The 24861-nt window shown below is 40.2% G+C and overlaps 1 protein-coding gene and 1 pseudogene across 1 annotated transcript in view; both read right to left on the reverse strand.

Annotated features, from left to right (window-relative positions):
* Positions 1-24861, reverse strand: part of RGS7 (regulator of G protein signaling 7) — a 475042-nt gene that overhangs the window by 371380 nt on the left and 78801 nt on the right. The window lies entirely within an intron of this gene.
* Positions 16049-17206, reverse strand: LOC129551595 (E3 ubiquitin-protein ligase ARIH2 pseudogene; annotated as a pseudogene).

The raw sequence follows: 24861 nt of genomic DNA on the forward strand, positions 1-24861 counted from the left end.
GACCTATGTTTCTGTTGTTTTTTCCTGCCAGTACAAGACTGTTTTGACTGCTGTAACTTTGTAGTATAGTCTGAAGTCAGAGAGCCTTTTCCTCCAACTGTTTTTCATCTCTCAAGATTGCTTTGGCTATTAGGGGTCTTTTGTGTTTCCATACAAATTCTTAAGATTTTTTTCTTATAGTTCTATGAAAAATGCCATTGGTAATTTGTTAAGGATTGTACTGAAACTGTGGATTGCCTTGGGTATTATAGCCATTTTAACAATATTGATTCTGCCAATCCAAGAACATGGTATATCTTTCCACCTGTTTGTGTTGTCCATGATTTCTTTCATCAGCATCTTACAGGTTTCAGAGTACAATTCTTTTGTCTCCTTAGGAAGCTTTATTTATAGGTATTTTATTCTTTCTGATGTGATGGTAAGTGGGACTGTTTTCTTAATTTCTCTTTCTGATCTTCCATTGTTAGTGTATGGAAATACAACAGATTTCTGTATATTAATTTTCCCATCACTTTATTGAATTCATTGATGAGCTCTAGGAGCTCTAGTAATTTTCTGGTAGCATCTTTAGAATTTTCTATGTAGTATCGTGTCATCTACAGTGATAGTTTTACTTTGTTTCCAATCTGGATTCCTTTTATTTCTCTTTCTTCCATGACTGCTATAGTTAGGACTTTCAAAACTATGTTGAACAAAAGTGGCAACAGTGGACATCCTTGCCTTCTTCCTGATCTTAAAGGAAATGCTTTCTACTTTTCAGTGCTGAGTATGATGTTAGCTATAGGTTTATCATATATGGCTTTTATTATGATAAAGTATTTTCCTTCTTTGCCCACTTTCTGGAGAGTCCTTATCAAAGTGGGTGTTGAATTTCATCAAAAACTTTTTCTGGATCTATTGAGATGATCATATGTTTTTTATTCTTCAACTTATTGATGTGGTAAATCATACTGATTGATTTACAGATATTGAAAAACCCATGCATCCCTGTAAGAAACCCCATTTGATCACTGTGTATGATTCTTTTAAGGTATTGTTGAATTCAGTTTGCTAGTATTTTGTTGAGGACTTCTGCAACTATCTTCATCAGTAACACTGGCCTGTAATTTTCTATTTTGCGGTATCTTTGCTTTTGGTATCAAGGTGATGGCAGCCTCATAGAATGAGTTTGGGAGAATTATTTCCTCTGCAATTTTTTGGAATACTTTCAGAAGGTAGGTGCTAACTCTTCTCTAAATGCTGGATAGAATTCACCTGTGAGTCCACTTGATCCTGGACTTTTGTTTGTTGGAAGATTTTTAATCACAGTTTCAGTGCCTGTGATGAGCCTGTTCATGTTTTCCATTATTCATAGTTCAGTCTTATGGGATTGAACATATTTAAGAATTTGTCCATTTTTTTCTATGTTTCCATCTTTTAGAATATAGTTACCTGTAGTAGTCTTTTATGATTTTGTATTTCTGTGGTGTCCATTGTAACTTCTTTTTCATTTTTAATTTTATTGAGTTGAACCCTCTACCTATTTTTCTGGATGAGTCTGGTTAAAGGTTTCTCAATTTTGTTCATCTCTTCAAAGAACCACTTTCAGTTTCCCTGATCTTTTCTATTGTTTTCTTCCTATTTCATTTATTTCTGCTCTGATCTTCATTATCCCTTTCCTTTTGCTAATTTTAGGCTTTGTTTGTTCTTCTTTCTCTATTTGCTTTAGGTTTAAGTTATGTTGTTTATTTGTGATTGCATTGCTACAAACTTCACTCTTAAAATTGCCTATCCTGCATCCCGTAAGTTTTGGATCATTGGGCTCTCTGTTGGGAGGGGCTACTGGTGGCCTCTGGGAAGGTTCATGCCAATGAGTACTCCCAGAATGCTGTTGCCAACGTTTCTGTCCCCACACTGAGCCAAAGCCAGCCCCCATTTCTGCAGGAGACTCTTCAATACAAGCAGGTATGTCTAACCTAGTCTCTGTGGGATCACTGCTTTTTTCCCATGTCTTGGTACACATGGGTCCATGTGTACACCTTCCAAGGGTTGAGTTTCTGTTTCCTCCAGTCCTGTGTAATTCCTGCCATCAAACCCCACTTAGACTCAAAGTCAGATTCTCTGGGTGCTCCTCCTCCCATTGCCAGACCCCTAGGCTTGGAAGTCTAACATAAGGCTCAGAATTCACACCAGTGGGAAAACTCCTGCTGTATAATTATTTTGTAGTTTGTGAGTCACCCAACTGGCAGGTATGGGATTTGATTTAATCATGATTGCGCCTCTCCTGCCATCTCACTGTGACTTCTTCCTTGTTTTTGGATGTAGGGTATCTTTTTGGTAAGTTCCAGAGTTTTGTCCATGGTTGCTCAGCAATGAGCTGTAATTTGGTGTTCTTATAAGAAACTCACGTCCTTCTACTCCGCCATCTTGAGTTTTGTGTCTCTCTATTTGCATCTTATAGTAGTTTAAGATATTTTTTAAATCCTCTGTGGTAGGAAAGGTTGGCCACAGTTGAGGGCACCTCTCTCTCTCGCAGCAATTAAGATTAGCTAGTAGGTCTTTGTTAATGGCCTGAATAGAAAAACAGAGTTAAAAGCAGGCAAGGTATTCATCTATAAAAGCTTTCCAGGGACCTCCTTTCAGATATCTCACAGAGCCCTACTTGAGCACAACAGGGAAAGAATCAAGCCTGCATGCTTTAAACTAGCCAGAGTCCAAGCACTGCCATTCCAGATGGCGTTTTAGTTACTTCTCCCTTGCTCTTTTCACTCAATTCTGTCACTTGTATATACATTTCTCAAAAAGTTATCAGTTCAGTTCAGTTCAGTTCAGCTGCTCAGTCGTGTCCGACTCTTTGTGACCCCATGAATCACAGCACGCCAGGCCTCCCTGTCCATTGCCAACTCCCGGAATTCACCCAAACATCGAGTGATGCCATCCAACCATCTCATCCTCTGTCATCCCCTTCTCCTCCTGCCCCCAATCCCTCCCAGCATCAGGGTCTTTTCCAATGAGTCAACTCTTCACATGAGGTGGCCAAAGTATTGGAGTTTCAGTCTCAGCATCAGTCCTTCCAATGAACACCCAGGACTGGTCTCCTTTAGGATGGACTGGTTAGATCTCCTTGCAATCCAAGGGACTCTCAAGAGTCTTCTCCAGCACCTCAGTTCAAAAGTATCAATTCTTTGGTGCTCAACTTTCTTCACAGTCCAACTCTCACATCCATACATGACCACAGGAAAAACCATAGCCTTAACTAGACGGACCTTTGTTGGCAAAGTAATATCTCTGCTTTTTAATATGCTATCTAGGTTGCTCATAACTTTCCTTCCAAAAAGTTATAGTAGGAAACAAAACCAAGTCAGTAAAAGAAAGACCTGGCCTCCTCAATGGCTCAGCAAGTAAAGAATCCACCTGCCAATGCAGGTGACACAGCAGACACAGTTTCGAACCCTGGGTCAGAAAGATCCCCTGGAGGAGGAAATAGCAACCTGCTCCAGTATTCTTGCCATGGACAGCAAACCCTGGTGGGCTACAGTCCATGGGGTCGCAAAGAGTTGGACATGACTAAAGTGACTGAGCACACAAAAGAAAAACCTACTTGTTTATTAGAAGTACCAATCATTTAAAAGGAGACTTAGTTATTTGAAGATTTTAATGAATCTAGAAATGTGCCTTACATGGGCTTGTGTGGGTTAAATAAACACCAAAATGATCCATGCTAATGGCTGAGAAATAATCATGTGATTGTATGCGAGACACTGAAATGATCCAATTGTTTTATCACCCTTCCCTATTTAAGGGGGGCTTCCCAGGTGGCACTAGTGGTAAAGAACCTGCCTGCCAATGCAGGAGACGTAAGAGATGCGGGTTCAATCCCTGGGTCAGGAAGATCCCCTGGAGCTTTTTCCGTTATAACTCTTGTGTCAGTAATGGGAACCACAGGGGTTACAGTGAGATTTGTCCTACAGAACTTGGAAATGAAGTAAGAGACATTAAGATCAGCTCAGAATGGATCACAACACAGAATGCTCTAAGGACCTCAAAAATATGCTATAAACAGTTCAGACTAAAAACAATTAACTTAGGGTAACTCCTGTCATTAGTACACTCAGCTCCTGATAAAGCCTAAAAGGTTAATATATTATTCTACTGACAGGCACAGATATATCTTTCTGATCAAAAAGGAAAAATACAAGTTTTACAGCAGAGTGAAAAATGACTTGGAAGTGCTAATTTTATTTCCAATTCTCAATTCCCTGTTTCATTTGGCTAAATAGGTTTCAGGAGCAATGCTGACAATCTGGGAAGATTTTCATATTCAAGCAATAATATGAATCATCTTAAGGATCCTATTCTGTTGCTTCATTTTAGTTTAGTGAATGTTCAGACAATCATTGTTTGTGGAGCATCTTCTCTGGTTCTGAAGAAAAACAAACGAATTGTAATGGTCCATTTCTCCCAAGGAAACCACAATGTGCTACCTGACCTATGAATATCACCTTATAATGGAAATCAGTGGCTAAACTGAAGGGTGACTCTAATGGAATTTTCAGGCTCTGGTAGAGAACATATTTTGAATAAACAAGTTCATTTCTTTTTGTTTCAGTTCTTTCTCTTAATAGCATGGGCACAGAGAAAAAAAGAAGAGACAGAGGTAACAGTAACCCTCTTACCTCTGCTGACAATCTCTACTATTAGTTTCTAAAAATATATCTTAAAATAATACAGAGTAGCATGTCTATAGCATGGATTTTTTGTTTAAAGTCTATCTTTGAAGTCTTTTCAAATATTACTGTTGGAGGGGCTGTATTCTTTTAATAGCTATAAAATCTCCTAATGCATGTATATACTATAACTTAATATTATAATTCATTTAAATAGATCTCTAATGATTTCATTTATATATTGCTTTGATTCTTTTGCTGTTAAAGCACTGCTGCAATTGGGGGGAGGTGGGTAGAGAACAATAGAGGGTATTGCTCCAATGTCTTCTATTTCTGCTGCAGATAATTTGTTGAATGTCCAAAACTGGGCTCAGTTTTTCCATCATATTATACCCAAATCATTTTTTCTAATTCTGAGAACTAGTAAAGTTACTAGAATATATAGCTATTTTGATTGTTTGCATCAAAAATTTTTGGCACTTGAGTCCTGGGTTCAAGGCTTCTTTAGGTTATGAAAATTTTTCTTAAATTATGTCTTTAGTTTTGTTTTTTTTTCCATTTCATTGCTTCTTTTTTTCAGAAATAGTAAATATGTGTAGGCTGATTCATTTTCTCTTCCATATTTATCACTTTTTAAAATAATTATAACTTTTGCTCATCTTATTCTGCTTGCTTTCCTCAATGCTGTCACTCATATTTTTAACCACAGTTTTCAAATTGCATTATTGAGTTACAATTGACATACAAAAGTTGTACACATTTAAGTATTCAATGTTTGAGTCTGGAGATAAGTATACACTCACAGAATCATCACCATATGCTATGTTGACATATTCATCACTTACAAAAGTTTCTTACTGTCTTCTCTATTTACTTTTATGATAAAAAACAGCTAAGATCTACCCTCTTAATAAACTTTTAAGTCTACAATAGAGTACTGTTAACTATAGACAAAATGCTGAATGATTGATGTCTAGGAATTATTCCTCTTGTATAAGGAAAATTTCCCCCTTCATGGATTACAGACTTGTCATGGCAAAGGGGCTTGTGTAACTCAATGAAGCTACAAGCTGCGCCTTGCAGGGCCACCCAAGATGGAGGAGTCACAGTGGAGAGTTCTGAAAAAGCATGGCCCACTGGAGGAGGGAATGGCAAACCACTCCAGTATTCTTGCCACAAGAATACCATGAGCAGTATGAAAAGGCAAAAAGATATGATACCAGAAGATGAGCCTCCCAGGTCAGAAAGTGTCCAATGTGCTACTGGGGAAGAGTGGAAGCAATTACTAATAGCTCCAGAAAGAATGAAGCAGCTGGGCCAAAGCAGAAATGACCCACACATCAGTTGCGAATGTGTCTGGTGGTAAAAGCAAAGTACAGTCCTATAAAAAACAATACTGCATAGGAATCTGGAATGTTAGGTTCATAAATCAAGGTAAATTGGACGTGGCCAAGTAGGAAATGGCAAGAATGAATATAAGCATGTTAGGAATCAGTGAATTAAAATGGACAGGAATGGGTGTATTTAATTCACATGGCCATTATATCTACTACTGTGGGCAAGAATCCCTTAGAAGAAATGGAGTAGCCCTCAGAGTGTAAAAAAACAGTTTGAAATGCACTACTTGGGTGCAACCTCAAAAACGACAGAATGATCTCTATTCATTTCCAAGGCAAACCATTCAATATCACAGTAATCGAAGTCTATGCCCCAACACTGAAGAAGTTGAAGTTCTAAGACCTAAGAGACCTTCTAGAATTAACATCAAAAAAAAAAAAAATGTCGTTTTCATCATAGGAAATTGGAATAGGAAGTGGAATCGAAAAGTAGGAAGTCAAGAAACACCTGGAGTAACAGGCAAGCAAGGTCTGATGCTGTAAAGAGCAATATTGCATAGGAACCTGGAATGTTGGGTCCATGAATCAAGGCAAATTGGAAGTGGTCAAACAGGAGATGGCAAGAGTGAATGTAGACATTCTAGGAATCAGTGAATTAAAATGGACTGGAATGGGTGATGGGTCATGGAATGAGTTAAATGGGTCATTTAACTCAGATGACCATTATATCTACTACTGCGGGCAGGAATCCCTTAGAAGAAATGGAGTAGCCATCATGGTCAACAAAAGAGTCCGAAATGCAGTACTTGGTTGCAATCTTAAAAACAACAGAATGATTTCTGTTCGTTTCCATGGCAAACCATTTAATATTACAGTAATCCAAGCCTATGCCCCAACCAGTAACGCTGAAGAAGCCGAAATTGAACGGTTCTATGAAGACCTACAAGACCTTTTAGAACTAACACCCAAAAAAAGATGTCCTTTTCATTATAGGGGACTGGAATGCAAAAGTAGGAAGTCAAGAAACACCTGGAGTAACAGGCAAATTTGGCCTTGGAGCACGGAATGAAGCAGGGCAAAAACTAATAGAGTTTTGCCAAGAGAACGCACTGGTCATAGCAAACACCCTCTTCCAACAACACAAGAGAAGACTCTACACATGGACAACACCAGATGGTCAACACCGAAATCAGATTGATTATATCCTTTGCAGCCAAAGATGAAGAAGCTCTATACAGTTAGCAAAAACAAGACCAGGAGCTGACTGTGGCTTACATCATGAAATCCTTATTGCCAAATTCAGACTTAAATTGAAGAAAGTAGGGAAAACCACTAGACCACTCAGATATGCCCTAAATCAAATCCCTTATGATTATACAGTGGAAGTAAGAGATTTAAGGGACTAGACCTGATAGATACAGTGCCTGATGAACTATGGATGGAGGTTCATGACACTGTACAGGAGACAGGGACCAAGACCATCCCCATGGAAAAGAAATACAAAAAGGCAAAATGGCTGTCTGAGGAGGCCTTACAAATAGCTGTGAAAAGAAGAGAGGCAAAAAGTAAAGGAGAAAAGGAAAGACATAGGAATCTGAATGCAGAGTTCCAAAGAATAGCAAGGAGAGATAAGAAAGTCTTCCTCAGCGATCAATGCAAAGAAATAGAGGAAAACAACAGAATAGGAAAAACAAGAGATCTCTTCAAGAAAATTAGAGATACCAAGGGAACATTTCATGCAAAGATGGGCTCGATAAAGGACAGAAATGGTATGGACCTAACAGAAGCAGAAGATATTAAGAAGAGGTGGCAAGAATACACAGAAGAACTCTACAAAAAAGATCTTCATGACCTAGATAATCATGATGGCGTGATCACTGACCTAGAGCCAGACATCTTGGAATGTGAAGTTAAGTGGGCCTTAGAGAGCATCACTATGAACAAAGCTAGTGGAGGTGATGGAATTCCAATTGAGCTATTTCAAATCCTGAAAGAAGATGCCGTGAAAGTGCTGCACTCAATATGCCAGCAAATTTGGAAAACTCAGCAGTGGCCACAGGACTGGAAAAGGTCAGTCTTCATTACAATTCCAAAGAAAGGAAATGCCAAAGAATGCTCAAACTACCACACAGTTGCACTCATCTCACACGCTAGTAAAGTCATGCTCAAAATTCTCCAAGCCAGGCTTCAGCAATATGTGAACCGTGAACTTCCAGATGTTCAAGCAGGTTTTAGAAAAGGCAGAGGCACCAGAGATCAAATTGTCAACACCCGCTGGATCATGGAGAAAGCAAGAGAGTTTCAGAAAAACATCTATTTCTGCTTCATTGACTATGCCAAAGCCTTTGACTGTGTCGATCACAATAAACTGTGGAACATTCTGAAAGAGATGGGAATACTAGACCACCTGACCTGCCTCTTGAGAAACCTGTATGCAGGTCAGGAAGCAACTGCTAGAACTGGACATGGAACAACAGACTGGTTCCAAATAGGAAAGGGAGTACGTCAAGGTTGTATTTTGTCACCCTGCTTATTTAACTTATGTGCAGAGTACATCATGAGGAACACTGGGCTGGAAGAAGCCCATGCTGGAATCAAGATTGCTGGGAGAAATATCAATAACCTCAGATATGCAGATGACACCACCCTTATGGCAGAAAGTGAAGAGGAACTCAAAAGCCTCTTGATGAAAGTGAAAGAGGAGAATGAAAAGGTTGGCTTGAAGCTCAACATTCAGAAAACAAAGATCATGGCATCTGGTCCCATCACTTCATGGGAAATAGATGGGGAAACAGTGGAAACAGTGTCAGACTTTATTTTTTGGGGCTCCAAAATCACTGCGGATGCTGATTGCAGCCATGAAATTAAAAGACGCTTACTGCTTGGAAGGAAAGTTATGACCAACTTTAGTATATTAAAAAGCAGAGACATTACTTTGCCAACCAAGGTCCATCTAGTCAAAGCTATGGTTTTTCCCGTGGTCATGTATGGATGTGAGAGTTGGACTGTGAAGAAAGCTGATCACCAAATAATTGATGCTTTTGAACTGTTGTGTTGGAGAAGACTCTTGAGAGTCCCTTGGACTGCAAGGAGATCCAACCAGTCCATTCTAAAGGAGATCAATCCTGGGTGTTCATTGGAAGGACTGATGCTAAAGCTGAAACTCCAATACTCTGGCCACCTCATGCGACGAGTTGACTCACTGGAAAAGACTCTGATGCTGGGAGGGATTGGGGGCGGGAGGAGAATGGAACGGCAGAGAATGAGATGGCTGGATGGCATCAGCGACTCGATGGACATGAGTCTGAGTGAACTCCGGGAGTTGGTGATGGACAGGGAGGCCTGGCGTGCTGTGATTCATGGAGTCGCAAAGAGTCAGACACGACTGAGCGACTGAACTGAACTGAAGGGAAATCACTAGGCCATTCAGGTTTGACCAAAATAAAATCCCTTATGATTATATAGTACAGTAGAGGTGACAAATAGATTCAAGGGATTCGACCTGGTAGACAAAGTACCTGAAGAACTATGGATGCAGGTTCATAAGGAAGCAGTGAACAAAACCATCCCAAAGAAAAAGAAAGGAAAATGGTTGTCTGAGGAAGCTTTAGAAGTAGCTCAGGTGAAAAGCAAAGGAGAAGAGAAATAAATACCCAACTGAATGCAGAATTCCAGAGAATAGCAAAGAGAGATAATAAGGCCTTCTTCAATGAACAGTGCAAAGAAATAGAGAAAAGCAACAGAATGGGAAAGACTAGATAAGAAAAAAGTGAAAGTCACTCGGTTGTGTCTGACTCTTCATGACCCCAAGGACTATACAGTTCATGTAATTCTCCAGGCCAGAATACTGGAGTGGGTAGACATTCCCTTCTTCAGGGAATCTTTCCAACCCAGGGATCAAACCCAGGTCTCTGCATTGCAGGTGGGTTTTTTACCAGCTACGCCACCAAAGGAAGTTCATTGATAAGAGATGGTAAGAATACATAGAAGGATGATACAAAAAAAGGTCTTAATGACCCAGGTAACCATGATAGTGTGGTCATTCACCTACAGCCAGATATCCTAGAGTGTGAAGTGGGCCTTAGGAAACATTACTACAGACAAAACTAGTGGAGGTGATAGAATGTCAGCTGAGCTATTTAAAATCATGAAAAATGATTCTGTTAAAGAACTGCACTCAATATGCCAGCAAATTTGGAAAACTCAGCAGTGGCCACACCACTGGAAAAGATCAATTTCCATTCCAATCCCAAAGAAAGGCAGAGCCAAAGAACGTTCAAACTACCAGAGAATTGCACTCATTTCTCATGCTAGTAAAGTTATACTCAAAATCCTTCAAGCTAGCCTTCAGCAATATGTGAACTGCGAACTTCCAGATATACAAAGCTGGGTTTAGAAAAGGCAGAGAAACCAAAGGTCAAATTGCCAAGATTCGTTGGATCAGGAAAAAGCAAGGAATTCCAGAAAAACACCTATTTCTGCTTTACTGACTACACAAAAGCCTCCGACTGCATGGGTCACAACAAACCATGGAAAATTCTTAAACAGACGGGAATACCAGACCACTTTACCTGCCTCCTGAGAAACAAGTAGGTGGGTCAAGAAGCAACAGTTAGAACCTAACATGAACAAGTGACTGGTTCAAAATCAGGGAAGGAGAATGGCAAGGCTGTATATTGTTATCCTGTTTATTTAACTTATATGCAGAGTACATCATGCAAAATGCCTGGTTTGATGAATCACAAGCTGAAACCAAGACTGCTGGGAGAAATATCAATAACCTTAGATATGCAGATGATACCACTCTAATGGCAGAAAGTGAAGAGGAACTAAAGAGCCTCTTGATGAAGGTGAAAGAGGAGAGTGAAAAAGCTGGCTTAAAAGGAAAAAGTAGAACCAGTGACAGATTTCATTTTCTTGGGCTCCAAAATCTCTGCAGACAGTGACTGCAGCCATGCCATTAAAAGATGCTTGCTCCTTGGAAGGAAAGCTATGACATCCTAGTCAGCATATTAAAATGCAAAGACATCACTATGCCAACAAAAGTAATAGTATACTCAAAGTTATGGTTTTTCCATTAGTCATGTATGGAGGTGAGAGTTGGATGATAAAAAAGGCTGAGCACCAAAGAATTGATACTTTGAAACTGTGGTGTTGGAGAAGATTCTTGAGAGTCCCTTGGACTGCAAGGAGATTAAACCAGTCAATCCTAAAGGAAATCAACCTTGAATATTCATTGGAAGGACTGATGCTGAAGTTGAAGCTCCAATACTTTGGCCACCTGATGCAAAGAGCTGACACACTAGAAAAGACCCTGATGCTAGGAAAGACTGAAGGCAGGAAGCGAAGGGGATGACAGAGGATGAGATAGTTGGATAGCTTCACCATCTCAATGAACGTGAGTTTGAGCAAATTCCAGGAGATAGTTAAGAACAGGAAAGCCTGGTGTACTGCAGTCCATGGGGTCACAAAGAGTCAGACATGACTTACTGACTAAGAAATAAAACAAAAAATCTTCAATTATCTGGGATAAAAATATCCAGGAATGCATATTTTGGAAAGGTAGAATAATAGTTGCAAGTTTATTTTCTTAGGAACTTGTCAAATTATTTTCCAGCATGCCTACAGCAATTTGCACTCCCACCAGCAATGTATGAATCATCTAGTTTCTTTTCATTTTCCCCAGTATTTGCTGTTGCTACTATTTTCTTATTTTAGACATTTGAAGCTGTATAGTTGCTTCTTATTGTTGGTTCTAAATTTCATTTCCCTTATAAGCAGTGATGTTGAACATATTTTTATATACTTGTCATCTGTCCTGTGAAAAACCTCATTTCTTTTGCCATTTTTTAAACTGCATTGTTTGGTTTTTCAAAGATGGATCATGACAGTTCTTTATATATTCCTAGTAGTAATCCTTTGTCAAATAAAAGGACAAATCCTTTGTCCTTTCCTAATCCAAAGCTTGTCTTTTCATTCTCTTAACAGGGTATCTCAGAGAGCAAAAGCTTTTAATTTTGATGATGTCCACTTTTATTTTTTTCCTTTTATATTTTATGCTTTTAATATCTTATGTTCAAACTCTTTTTTAACTCTTTATTTTGAAAGTTTTCTAAGTTTTTCTTCAAAGCTTTATCAGTTTATATTTAAGCTCATAATCCATTTTCAGTTCATTTCAGTATGAGAAACATGAGAGGTTGAGGTTCACTTTTCCCCACGAGTGTTCAATTACCCCATCACCTTTCGATGAAAATGCTACCTTTCCTCCTTCAAATTGTGAAATTTTGTCAAAAATCAGTTGGTCATATTTGTGTGGCTCTGTTTCTGGTTACTCTATTCTGTTCCATTAATCTATGTATATGTCCCTCTTGACAATACCACACAATCTTGATTACTGTAGCTATATAATAAGTCTTAAAATTGAGAAGACTGATTCTTCCAACTTTATTCTTCTTTTCTGAAATTGTTTTAGCTATTCTAATTCCTCTGCTTTTCATTATAAATTTTAGAGCATTCTTGCCCATATTTACAAAAATATTTGTTGGCATTTTGATAGAAATTATATTACACCTATATATCAATTTAGGGGAGAACCGACATTGTTAATATTTTGAGTCATCCAATCCATGAACATGGTATGTCTCTCCATTCATTAAGTCTTTGATTTATTAGATCAGCACTGCACGGTTTTCAGCATATATCTTGTTTCATTATGTTTATATATAGCATTTCAATTTTATCTTTAGCAGTTGTAAATGGTATTGCATTTTTAATTTTGGTGTTCACAATTTTCACTGCTACGATAATAGAAATACAAGTGAGTTTAAGATTTGTATCATGTATCCCATGACCTTGCTGAACTCAATTCATAGTTCTAGGAACTTTTTCATAGATTCCCTGGAATTTTCCCCACAATCAATCATGTCATCGGCAAACAGAGACCTTTCCTTTCTAACTGAATGTCCTTTCCTTTTCTTGAGTTATTGTACTGGCTAAAACTTTAAGCACTGTGCTGAATGAGAGTGGTGAGGGTAAACATCTTTGCTTTGTTCAGTTTTAGAGAGAACTCCTTTCTCTTCCAAACTTTGATATACAGTACTTTCATTTTCATTCAGTTCTATATTGTTTAACTATTTCCTATTTGTCTTCCTTTCGACTCATGATTTATCTGGAATTATGTTGTTTAGTGGCCAAATGTTTGGAGATTTTCCTATTATGATTTTCTTATTAATTTCTAATTTGTTTCCACTGTGGTCAAAAAACACACTATGGGTTAGATTATTTACAGTTTACTGAAAGGAGTTTTATGTCCTAAGATGTGGTCTATCTTGGCATTGATCCATAAGGATTTGGAAATGTATATATATATATATATATCTTTATATACATAAGATTGAAGGCAGGAGGAGAAGGGCACAATAGAGGATGAGGTGGTTGGAGGGCATCACCAACTCAATGGACATGAGTGTTCACAAGCTCCAGGGGAAGACGTAGGACAAGGAAGCCTGGCATGCTGTAGTCCATAGGGTTGCAAAGAGTCAGACATGACCAAGGGATTGAACAAAATATATATCTTACTTATAGAGTATTCTTTAAATATTGATTAGATCCTGCTGGTTGAAGGTGTTGCTCAGTTCTTCTACAACCTTGTTGTGTTTCTATCCAGTGTTCTTATCCACTTTTGAGAGAGAATTGTTGAAGTCTCAAGCTCAACTGTAGATCTGTTTACTTTTCCTTTCAATGTTATGAGTTGTGCTTGAAATATCTTGCAACTGCTTTTTGATGCATACATATTTCAGACTGCTATCTTTTTGCTAGATTGACATTTTTATCATTACATAATGCCCCCCTCTGTTTCTAGTAATTTTTTACCTTGAAGCTTAATTTCAGTTCAGTTCAGTTCAGTTCAGTCGCTCAGTCGTGTCCGACTCTCCGCGACCCCATGAATCACAGCACGCCAGGCCTCCCTGTCCATCACCAACTCCCGGAGTAATATAGTCACTTATTGTTTCTTTTAATATTTGTATAAATTTTTATATTCTTCACTTTCTATCTGTTTATTATTGTGTTTGAAGTCAGTTCCTTATAGACAGAGTAGAGTTGGGTCATGTTTTCATATCTACTCTGCCAAACTCTGTTTTTATTGGTATACTGATGAGAGGGTAACAGGCAGGAAGGCCAGGCTGCAAGTGTCAGACATTTTTTATGTCTCTTAAGTGGCAGGAGGAACAAACTAGTGATATATATTTTTTTTCTCTTCCCTTCTCTATACAAATTTTAAAAGGTTTCTCTTAAAATACTATGTTGCCATAATGACACCTGGTTCCACCTGAAGTTAACTATTCTCAAACCTTGAGTTAACCAATGCATTTTTCTTATGGAAATGTTTGTCTTAAGCTATGTTAATGTACTATGCATTTAACCCAGACTCTGTTTTCAAGTCAGTTCCACCTAATGGCCTACTTGACAAACCATTATGTTATACTCAGACAGTTCCCCTAATCTATGTAAATGAAACTATTTGTATGGTAATCTGCCCTTCTACAAGATTCAAGTCAATCATTTTATGGCCTGGGATGACTCCTCTGGTGCCAAGATTATCTCAAAATACATCTTATGGATGAGAGGCCTGGTGACATTCTGAGTTTTAAGACAATCCTTTCATTAACAAACTGCTAGTGACTATATAACATCCAGCTGAAGACTAGCAGGGGGGTACTCTTTTTGCCCCCTTCTGATGCCTATGTCAGAAGCTTTCTCTATCTCCTTTATACTTTAATAAAACTTTATTACACAAAAGCTCTGAGCGATCAAGCCTTGTCTCTGGCCCCGGATTGAATTCTTCTCCTCCGGAGGTCAAGAATCCAGGCATCTTTTCGTGGTTCATCAACAACTTTTCACTGAGTTATTTATTTTTAATGTAATGACTGAAATGTTAGGTCTTAAGTCTGCCTTCGTAATTTTTTTCTATTCTATTTTCTGCATATGCTTTCGTTTTCCTGCCTTCCTGTGGATTATTTGAATATTTTATAAAATTTCATTTTGATACCTTTACAGTCTTGTTCCCTGTAGCTCAAACGGTAAAAAAATCTGCCTGCCATGCAGGAGACCAGGGTTCAATTCCTGGGTTGGGAAGTTCCTCTGAAGAAGGGAATGGCAATCCACTCCAGTATTCTTGCCTGGAGAATTCCATGGACAGAGAAGACCAGTGGGCTACAGTCCATGGGGTCGCAAAGAGTCAGACACGACTGAGCGACTAACACACACACACAGTCTTGTTAGGTGAATTTCTGTGAGTAATCCTTTTTTGCTGTTTTAAGGTTTTACATTATAGACACATAATTTATCAAAATCTACTTGGGTATCATTATTTTACCAACTTGAATGACATACAGAAAACTCAACTCACTTTATATATCTTTGTCCCCTCTTTTTTACAACATAGTTGCCTTAAATATTTCCTTTATATACACTTAGCCACATTAGACACAGTTGTAGTTTCTGCTTCAACTATCAAACATAACACAGAAAACTCAAGAGAAAAAGAAAAATTATTGTATTTACCCATACTTTCACTTAACATGTTCTTTGTTCCTTCCTGATATTTTAAGATTCCATCTTTTATCACTTACTTTCTGTTTATTTTTTAACATTCCAATGCCAATTTTTTCTTAAAAGGGTTCTGTGAAATTCTATGGTTTCTTTGCCCCCCCACCTTTTTCATATAATTGTACACCCACTAAATATTACATACGTTGTAATGACCTGGGTTGGGAAGATCCCCTGGAGGAGGGCATGGCAACCCTCTTCAGTATTCTTGCCTGGATCATCTCCATGTAGCCTGGCGGGCTACAGTCCATGGGGTCACAAAGGGTTGGATACAACCGAGTGACTAAGTACAAGCACAATAATCTAATACTATTACCAATCATTCAGGAAAAACTTTCCCCCCTCCCAACAACCATCCTGGGGGAATTAAAGGTCCTGAGAAGAGGCCAATTCAACATGGCCTCTACCCTGGTAGGAACGAAAAGATGAAAAAGAAAAAAAAAAAACAGAAATTGGCTAAGAGGTATGTGGCCACCGTCTCTCAGGAGTGAGGCTCTGGCTGTTGCCTAGTGTTGGGAAAGCCTGTAGCATGCAGTTAGGGCAACCGCAAGACCTTGCAGCCACATCTTCCTCATACCAGTATGTCCATGTCCCACCTTTGGAGTCACAAAAATCCTTCAGCAGGCTTCTCCTCCACTGCTCTGTTATATGCATCGGTTCATAGTTGTCCACCCACTTCACCTTTTATGACAGGTTTTGGATCTCAACCTCTAGCTGAATCTACTGGTATTCAGTTTCTTCCTGAGTCCAGACTGCACGTAGTATGCACACAGGTATGTGTCCTGCAGGGTATGTACCCACACTTCCAAGAGCTGGCATCTTCTGTAGGTACTACTGATCAATCCATGTGTCCAGATTATTCATGACCCTCTCCTGAATCTTCTCATGAATCTGCTGGTATGTCTGTGCCTCTCTCAAAGTAGAACAAGAATGTCTTGAGGGGTTCCCTAACCTGGGCTTGCTGTCTCTGATTGACAATGTCAGGGCTCACCTTGTACCGACTTCATGACTCATAGTACTCGCTCCCGTGGGTCTTCCAATCTCCTAGACATATCCAGCAAAAGTCATGTCTACACTTGGAGCATCGCATGTGATTGCAGTCTTCATTCTTCTCAATGCAGATGTTGTGCTTGGGACAGTCTTCAGTGCAAGCACTAAAGCAGAGGCTGACTCAGCGTCACCTGCACACTTCAAGATCCATTTCCAGATTGTGGCGCAGTCCGTGGAGGCATGATACGCCTGATAACACTTCAAACAGAAGACTTCGTTGCACCACTGAAGCTGTACTTGGTGAGCTCAGGACTCCTGTACCTGGATAACCATGGGGCAGTCTGCACCAGGACACAGCTGGAGCTGGCAGTGACTCTCCACGAAGTCCCTGAAGACATGGTGCCTGTATTTGTCTCTCGATTCTTCACTGAGCAGCAACAGAAACACGAAGTCCTCTGGTGTTCGAGGCGGGGAGTCCTGAGCCATGCAAGAGACACCCACACCCAGACCATCCTTGGCAAGTACTGAACAGTGCTTCTCCCAGTGGCTGTGGCAAAACTGGTGCTGACAGGCTAGAGAGAGTAGGTTTTCCTTCTGCACAAACTGCATACACACTGGGCAGTGGTGAGGGGATGGGCTGTTAGGACACGTTTCAATGAATGGACTGAACTCGAGTCTCAACGAGAAGCTGAGCAGAATTAGACTTGTATTAGTCCAGTATCTCTGTGAATTGCCAGTGGAAATTAACTAATGTAAGCTTAGCAACTCAACGAGGTATCTTTAGGACAGAGGCTAATAAGCTGGTCATACGCTCACTAAGGGCACTCTTGGACTCCTTGAAGCTGCTCAGCTTTTCTTGATGCTAGAGTTCAGCCCAGTCCATCAATTCAAACTAATCGCAGGTCCCTAAATGCATCATTTTTCCTTAAAACAGCTTTTATTTTGCATACATTTTTTTCTTCTTTCTGCCCATTCTCCACCTAGTAAATGCCCATTCATATTTCAAAATTTATTCCCATTGTCCAGTTATCAGGAAATAGTCCCTGATTCACAAGCTTGATTTATTTTTCTTCTGCTTTCCCTTAATAGTCTTTCCAGGCTTCTATTATAATATTCACCATGTCGTACAGTAACATCTAGTAACCTTCCTCAACAATTAGATTCTATATAACTCATCCAATTTTGTAGTTTCAGATTCTATGACACAGTAGTTGTTAAATAAGTGCTTAACAAAAGGGTGCACTTATCTCACTATTGACTGAACAAATATTTACAGAGTAACCTCAAAGCATATTTAGAAAGCACATGGGTTCCTGAGTCCTTATTCTAAGTGAAGGAAGCCTTTATGACATCTCATTTTTTCAGGTGCATCAGAGAGCAAACAGACTCTCAAACAATCTGTTTGGAGGGGAGACGGGGAATGGCAGGGAAGACAACAGGGTTGAGGCATGACTGTGCCTGGTGCTACTTACGGGAGAGCACCGAGGCACCTTCCACCCAGTGCACCCACACTGGAAGGGGGTGGTGTCATCACTTATCCAAACTCAGCAGGAATCCTCTCTCAAGGAATTTCTTATCTCACCAAAGAAGATACCATTAGAACATATGCAAAGTTAAAGCAGCAATGCATCTCAGTCTTCTATCTCAGTTTTTATGTTCTAGTTAATTGCAAACGGGGATTCCCTGGTGGCTCAGAGGGTAAAGCGTCGGCCCGCAATGTGGGAGACCCGGATTCGATTCCTGGGTCAGGAAGATCCCCTGGAGAAGGAAATGGCAACCCACTCCACTATTCTTGCCTGGAAAAGCCCATGGACAGAGAAGCCTGGTAGGCTACAGTCCATGGGGTCGCAAAGAGTTGGACACAATTGAGCAACTTCACTTAATTGCAAACACATATGAAAATCTCCCTTTAAAATCAAATGCTGGGGATTCCCTGGTCCAGTGGTTAAGAATCTGCCTTGCAAAGTAGTGGACACCAGTTCAATCACTGGTCCGGGAGGGCCCCGTATGCCATGGAACAACCAAGCCAGGGTGTGGCAACTTCTGAGCCCACAGGCTGCAACTACTGAAGCCCAAACAGCTAGAGGCCGCCTTCCACAACATGAGAAGCCCTGCACCACAACTAGAGAAAGCCCGCATGCAGCAACAAAGACCCACCAGTCAATAAATACCTAAAGCTTTTTAAAAACTCAAATGCCACATTAGCAAGTAGGGTTCATATGTACAAGTGTTTGTAAATGAGAAGTATGTATTTTAGGGAACGCATATGCAATAATGTCTCACCCACAACTGCTATAGGCAAGATGATCAAGAGAAAAATAGCAGCAGCTGATGCCAAATGTGCAACTCAGATGGTTTGAAAACAAAGTAGCATTCCAAAGAACGTGGGCAAACTTCCCTCAGACACAGTCCCACTAGCCAACAGATTAAATTTTTAAGATACATGAATAACTTCTCTAACAAAAGCTTACCAAAAGATAGCAATGACTTAGAAAATTAGCATAGTTACACGAAATCCAAATACCTAAACATCTCTGCCATTATTCATTATCTCTGAGTGCAAAATAAAAATCTTCTGTTTCATTTTTTTTTTTTATTTTTGCAAAGTAGAAAGGAAATTTTGGCCTCTTCTCAAGTTAGACTGATTTTTAAAAAGAGAATGAGAAAAACAAATATTGTATATTAATACATACATACAGATCCAACCAGTCCATCCTAAATGAAATCAGTCCTGAATGTTGATTGGAAGGACTGATGCTGAAGCTGAAACTCCAATACTTTGGCCACCTGATGCAAAGAACTGACTCACTGGAAAAGACCCTGATGCTGGGAAAGATTGAAGGCAGGAGGGGAAGGGGACGACAGAGGATGAGATGGTTGGATGGCATCACTGGCTCAATGGACCTGAGTCTGAGTAAACTCCAGGAGTTGGTGATGGACAGGGAGGCCTGGCGTGCTGCAGTCCATGGGGTCGCAAAGAGTCAGACATGACTGAGCGACTGAACTGAACTGAATATATATATATATAATCTAGAAAAATGGCCTGTAAACCTATTTGCAGGGCAGGAATAGAGATGAAGACATAGAGAACAGACTTGTGGACATAGCAGGAGAAAGGAGAGGGTGGGATGAACTGATAGAATAGCACTGACATATATACACTGTCATGTGTAAAGTAGGTAGCTAGTGGAAAGCTGCTATGTGACACTGGGAGCTCAGTTCAGTGCTCTGTGACAGCCTAAAGGGGTGGGATGGGAGCAAGGGAGGGAGGCTCCAGAGGAGGGAATATCTGTCTACTTACAGCTGATTCACACTATTCTACAGCAGAAACCAACACACCATTGTAAAGCAATTATGCTCCAATTAAAAGCAAGTATTAAAGAAAGAGAATGCACTCTGTACTCAACTGCACATTAACTGAACACCTCAGCATAAATTTACCAGAAGTAGGGGATGTGGGAGGAAGACAGGTTTTACAATTGATCTGATCTGGATTTTGGTACCAGTTTTGTCACTTCATAGTCATGTGAGTCTGGATAAATTCTGTAAACTCTCCAAAGCTCAATTTTCTCAACTGTCAATGGGAAATGAGTGTAGACATTACATGGATTGACTAGATGGGTTTTAATAAATAAACTTATTTATAAATATGTGTATATGTGTGATCACTCCTTTTTAATGTGACACTGAAACTGAAAAGGAGACCCACACACATGTATGCAATTAATCAGAATAGAATGGTCATATGCAATGGCACAAGTAAAGTATCATGCACCTGACCTAGTGTGCTATATGCACTCATGTTTTGTTTCCACTCACCCCACCTCTTTTCCCAGATTTCTATTGAAAAAATGACAAGATAAATAAAGTACTTCCTTCCTTAACAAATTTAGACTGGCAAAGGGGTTAAAATGTACACAGATTATGCCAAATGAAAGCAGAATAACCCACACATTAAGAGAACACAAGGAAGAAAGATTTGGGGCCAAGTTCCCCTGGACATCAGGATCAGTTCATACAAAGGCCATTTTAGACGGGCTTCACAGAACCATGGGGTGCTTTTGATGTGTGGCTTACAGTTACTCTCACAACTGAAGTAACATGTTAACACAGAAAAGGAAGCTAAGGCAGATGGTTCTCCAATTAAGAACCCTAAAGAATCTCCACTGGTCACCAGCTGGCAGAGCTGAACTGAGGACTGTGACTGACCAGAACACGGTTTACTGCCTAAAACGGCACAGTGTTACCAGCTGGAGCAGAGATCGGACATGCCTTATTCTTCTAATTCCATCCCGAGGAATTCTCAGTATTCAAACCAAAGTACTAGGAGCACTCCTTCTGTAGTGCAATCCATGAAAGAAATTGTGTCTTGGCTTCAACTTTAATCCATACTATTCTTTCCTCGACTTTCTATAGAAACAACTCCTTAAAACAAGAAGAGAGGATGTAAAAGGGATCACTTAAGATATAAAACACTTCTTGAAAGGGGGTATGATTTTACAAAGCAAAACGCTATAAGGGGGCTTGTACAGCAAAGTCTGAAGAGCCCTGATAACGTTAGGAGACATCAGGGCTGTGGATTTTCATGTGCCTTGTCCATTTATTAGTCCATTAGAGAGACAAATAGTGAGGATAGAAGAGGATCCCATTAATCCAACAGACCAGTGTAGGACTTAGAAACTGCTCATAGCACCACCCGGAGAAGGCAATGGCACCCCACTCCAATACTCTTGCCTGGAGAATCCCATGGACAGAGGAGCCTGGTAGGCTGCAGTCTGTGGGGTCACTAAGGGTCGGACACGACTGAGTGACTTCACTTTCACTTTTCACTTTCACACATTGGAGAAGGAAATGGCAACCCACTCCAGAGTTCTTGCCTGGAGAATCCCAGGGACGGGGGAGCCTGGTGGGCTGCTGTCTGTGGGGTAGTGCAGAGTCGGACACGACTGAAGCGACTTAGCAGCAGCAGCATAGCACCACCAGTCCAGGTTGTGGGTGTGAGAAGACATTAAAAGCACTCAAGCCAAGAGTGGGTGGATCCATGGACAAGCCCACGCCCATGCCTACAGCCAAATGCTTAATCTACACTGAACACTCCTCATTCTAGGGAAAATAAAGGGATAATAACAGAGATAAGAGAGGGAGGACAGAGGAAATAAACCATGTGTCCTAAAGAAACAGTATAGGGATAATCATCTTTAAAATGCAGCAGAAAACTACATCTCTTTAAAATTACTTACTACACAGACCAGATTTTGAGTAAGTTACAGTACATTCATATGATAAAATATTTTGCAGACATTAGACATATATTCTTAAATGATATTTAATGTACCAGAAAATGCTTAAAACATAATTTAAAGTAAAAAGGGCTAATGTACATACAGTGTTTATCAATACCACAAAACTAAAAGTTTGACATGTGTGTTAGTAGTTCAGTTGTGTCTGACTCTCTGCAACCCCATGGACTATAACCAGCCAGACACCTCTGTCCATGGAATTCTCCAAGCAAGAATACAGGAGTGGGCTGCCATCTCTCCAGGGGATCTTCCCAACCCAGGGATCAAACCTGGGTCTCCTCCATTGCAGGCAGATTCTTTACCATCTGAGCCACCAGGGAAGCCCTTAAATGTGTGGTAAATATATATATATATATGCTATGTTAAGTCACTTCAGTCGTGTCCGACTCTGTGTGACCCCATAGACGGAAGCCCACCAGGCTCCCCCATCCCTGGGATTCTCCAGGCAAGAACACTGGAGTGGGTTGCCATTTCCTTCTCCAATGTGTGAAAGTGAAAAGTGAAGTCGCTCAGTCATGTCCGACCCTTAGCGACCCCATGGACTGCAGCCTACCAGGCTCCTCCACCCATGGGATTTTCTAGGCAGTAGTACTGGAGTGGCTTACCATTGCCTTCTCCGATATATATATATATATATATCTACACACAAACACACACTAATTCTTACATCTGAGTGATGTGATTATGTAAGAATTTTAGGTCCTTTCTAAAATTTTTCTGTTGTATTCCAAAATTTCTGTGAGGTTACATTCATCATTTAAAGTTTGTTATATAATAAGAAAAATGTGAAGATAACAGAGGTTGAGGGAAAGAGTTTTCAAAGCAAAGACAAGTCAGTAAGAATGTAAAACCCAGGCTTCCCTGGTGACTCAGTGGTAAAGAATCCACCTGCCCAGTGGAGGAGACATAGGTTCAATCCCTGGTCCAGGAAGATCCCACATGTTGTGGACCAACTGAGCCCATGAGCCTCAACTATTGAGTCTGTGCTCGAGAGCCCAGGAGCCGCAATTACTGAGCCTACATGCCACAAATACCGAAGCCTGCATGCCCTAAAGCCCCATCTCTGCAACAAGAGAAGCCACATGCACCACAACTAGAAAGTAGGCACCAATTACCACAATTAGAGAAAAGCCTGCACAGCAAAGAAGACCCAGCAGAGTCAAAAACAAATACATAAATAAATAGAACTATTTTTATAAAAAGAAAACAAACCCCATTTCCTGAGCAGCCAGAGCACTGGCTTGTGGGTGCAGACAGCTGGGCTGAGGCAGAATATAGGGAATGGGGCCAGGGCACAAAGGGCCCTGAATACCACACTTAGGAACAGAGAGTTAATTCTGTCCACAGAGCATATTCTGAGTATCAGGCAAGGCTGAGCTGAAACTGTGCTTCTGGAGATTACTCCAGCAAGTAGCATCCTGAATCAGCTGAAGTGAAAGACTATTTTAAGAGTCCAAGTGTCAGGCAATGACAGCTATGGCCTGGGTGACGAAGGTGAGGATGTGGTAGACCTGAGTGTCTGGTGATAAGACTCAACCAATGCTTGGATACAAATGGGAGAGGGGAGGATTAAAGGTGGCCTCAAGGACTCAGTTCTGGGTGGCTAATTAGAGACTCATATTATTCACAAAAATTGAGGTAGGAATGTGAGTATATTTTCAACAAGTTGAGTTTAAAGCATCCAAGGAGATTTATTCACTGGAAGGACTGGTGCTGAAACTGAAGCTTCAAAACTTTGGCCGCCTGATGAGAAGAGACGACTCACTGGAAAAGACCCTGATGCCTGGAAAGATTGAGGGCAAGAGGAGAAGGGGGCAGAAGAGGATGAAATGGTTGGATAGCATCACTGACTCAATGAACGTGAGTTTAAGCAAACTCCAGGAGATAGTGAAGGACAGGGGAGCCTGGCATGGGGTCACAAAGAGTCAGATACGACTTAGCGACTGAACACAACAAAGCAGTATCTAAAGATTCTAATAGCGAATTAGAAATGTGAATGTGAAACTTAGAATTCTGGGCTGGTTACATGGATTCAGGAATCATCTGTATAGATATGAGTGGTGGTTGGCTAATAGAAGAGAAGATGGGGAAATTAAGAGTAGGAGAGAGAAGAGAGGGACAAACAAAGAGTCAGACAGAGGCCGCAGGCAATAGCATCAGAGAATCATACTTTGTAACAAAGAAAAGTGGACATTGACAGAGCCATGAAAAACAAACAGAAAGGTGAGCCCTTATTTCAGTACCATGGAAAAAAGGAGCTAAGAATGCTAAGTCACCCTCAATGGTAAATGTGGCACAAAATTCAGAGAGATTCACTGAGAAACGGCTGCTGGAAATGGTGATGGGGTGGGGGGGTGCAGGTGTCAAGTGACATTAAAATGTCTTCAGGTGAAAAATTTTAAATAAAATCAACCAGTCTCAGAATAGACTTTTCTCTGCAGTAACTGTCACGTTAAAAACACACCTGGAGAGCCAAACTCTAAGCATCACGTCATTTCTGCCTCACCCAAATGAGCTGAGACATTCACCTCTGGAATGCTACCAGCTCGAGGCCATCGCCACAGCAACCAACAGAACAACTGTTGTTTTTTAACTCTGCCCATCACCAACTACATCGCAGGTTGTGAAACGCATAGAAATGAAGTTGTTCTTTCAAATCCTGTTGTGTGGGACTCAGCATGGTTGCAGATGTCTGTGAACACTGCCTGACTTAGGGTATTTTCTTTAAAAACTAGAATGATAAAAATCTACCAAGCAGTTTGGTAGCAGTCAGGAGAGACAAACTAATTCCTAGCTTTGTGGACTAAAATATATTTATCAATTCAAATTGGATTCAATTGTTTTTCAAGACACAGTTTTAGTGATTCCTTAATCAAACTGATACTTTTCCTTAATACTGAAGAGGAAATTTTTACAACTAAACATGCCTGCAAAAGCAAAGCAAACATTGAAAGTGTTAGTCATTCAGTCGTGTCTGAC

Source organism: Moschus berezovskii, chromosome 17 (genome assembly GCF_049115385.1).
Source record: "Moschus berezovskii isolate FMDL1 chromosome 17, NW_MosBer_1.0, whole genome shotgun sequence".
In the NCBI taxonomy this organism is placed as follows: Eukaryota; Metazoa; Chordata; class Mammalia; order Artiodactyla; family Moschidae; genus Moschus; species Moschus berezovskii.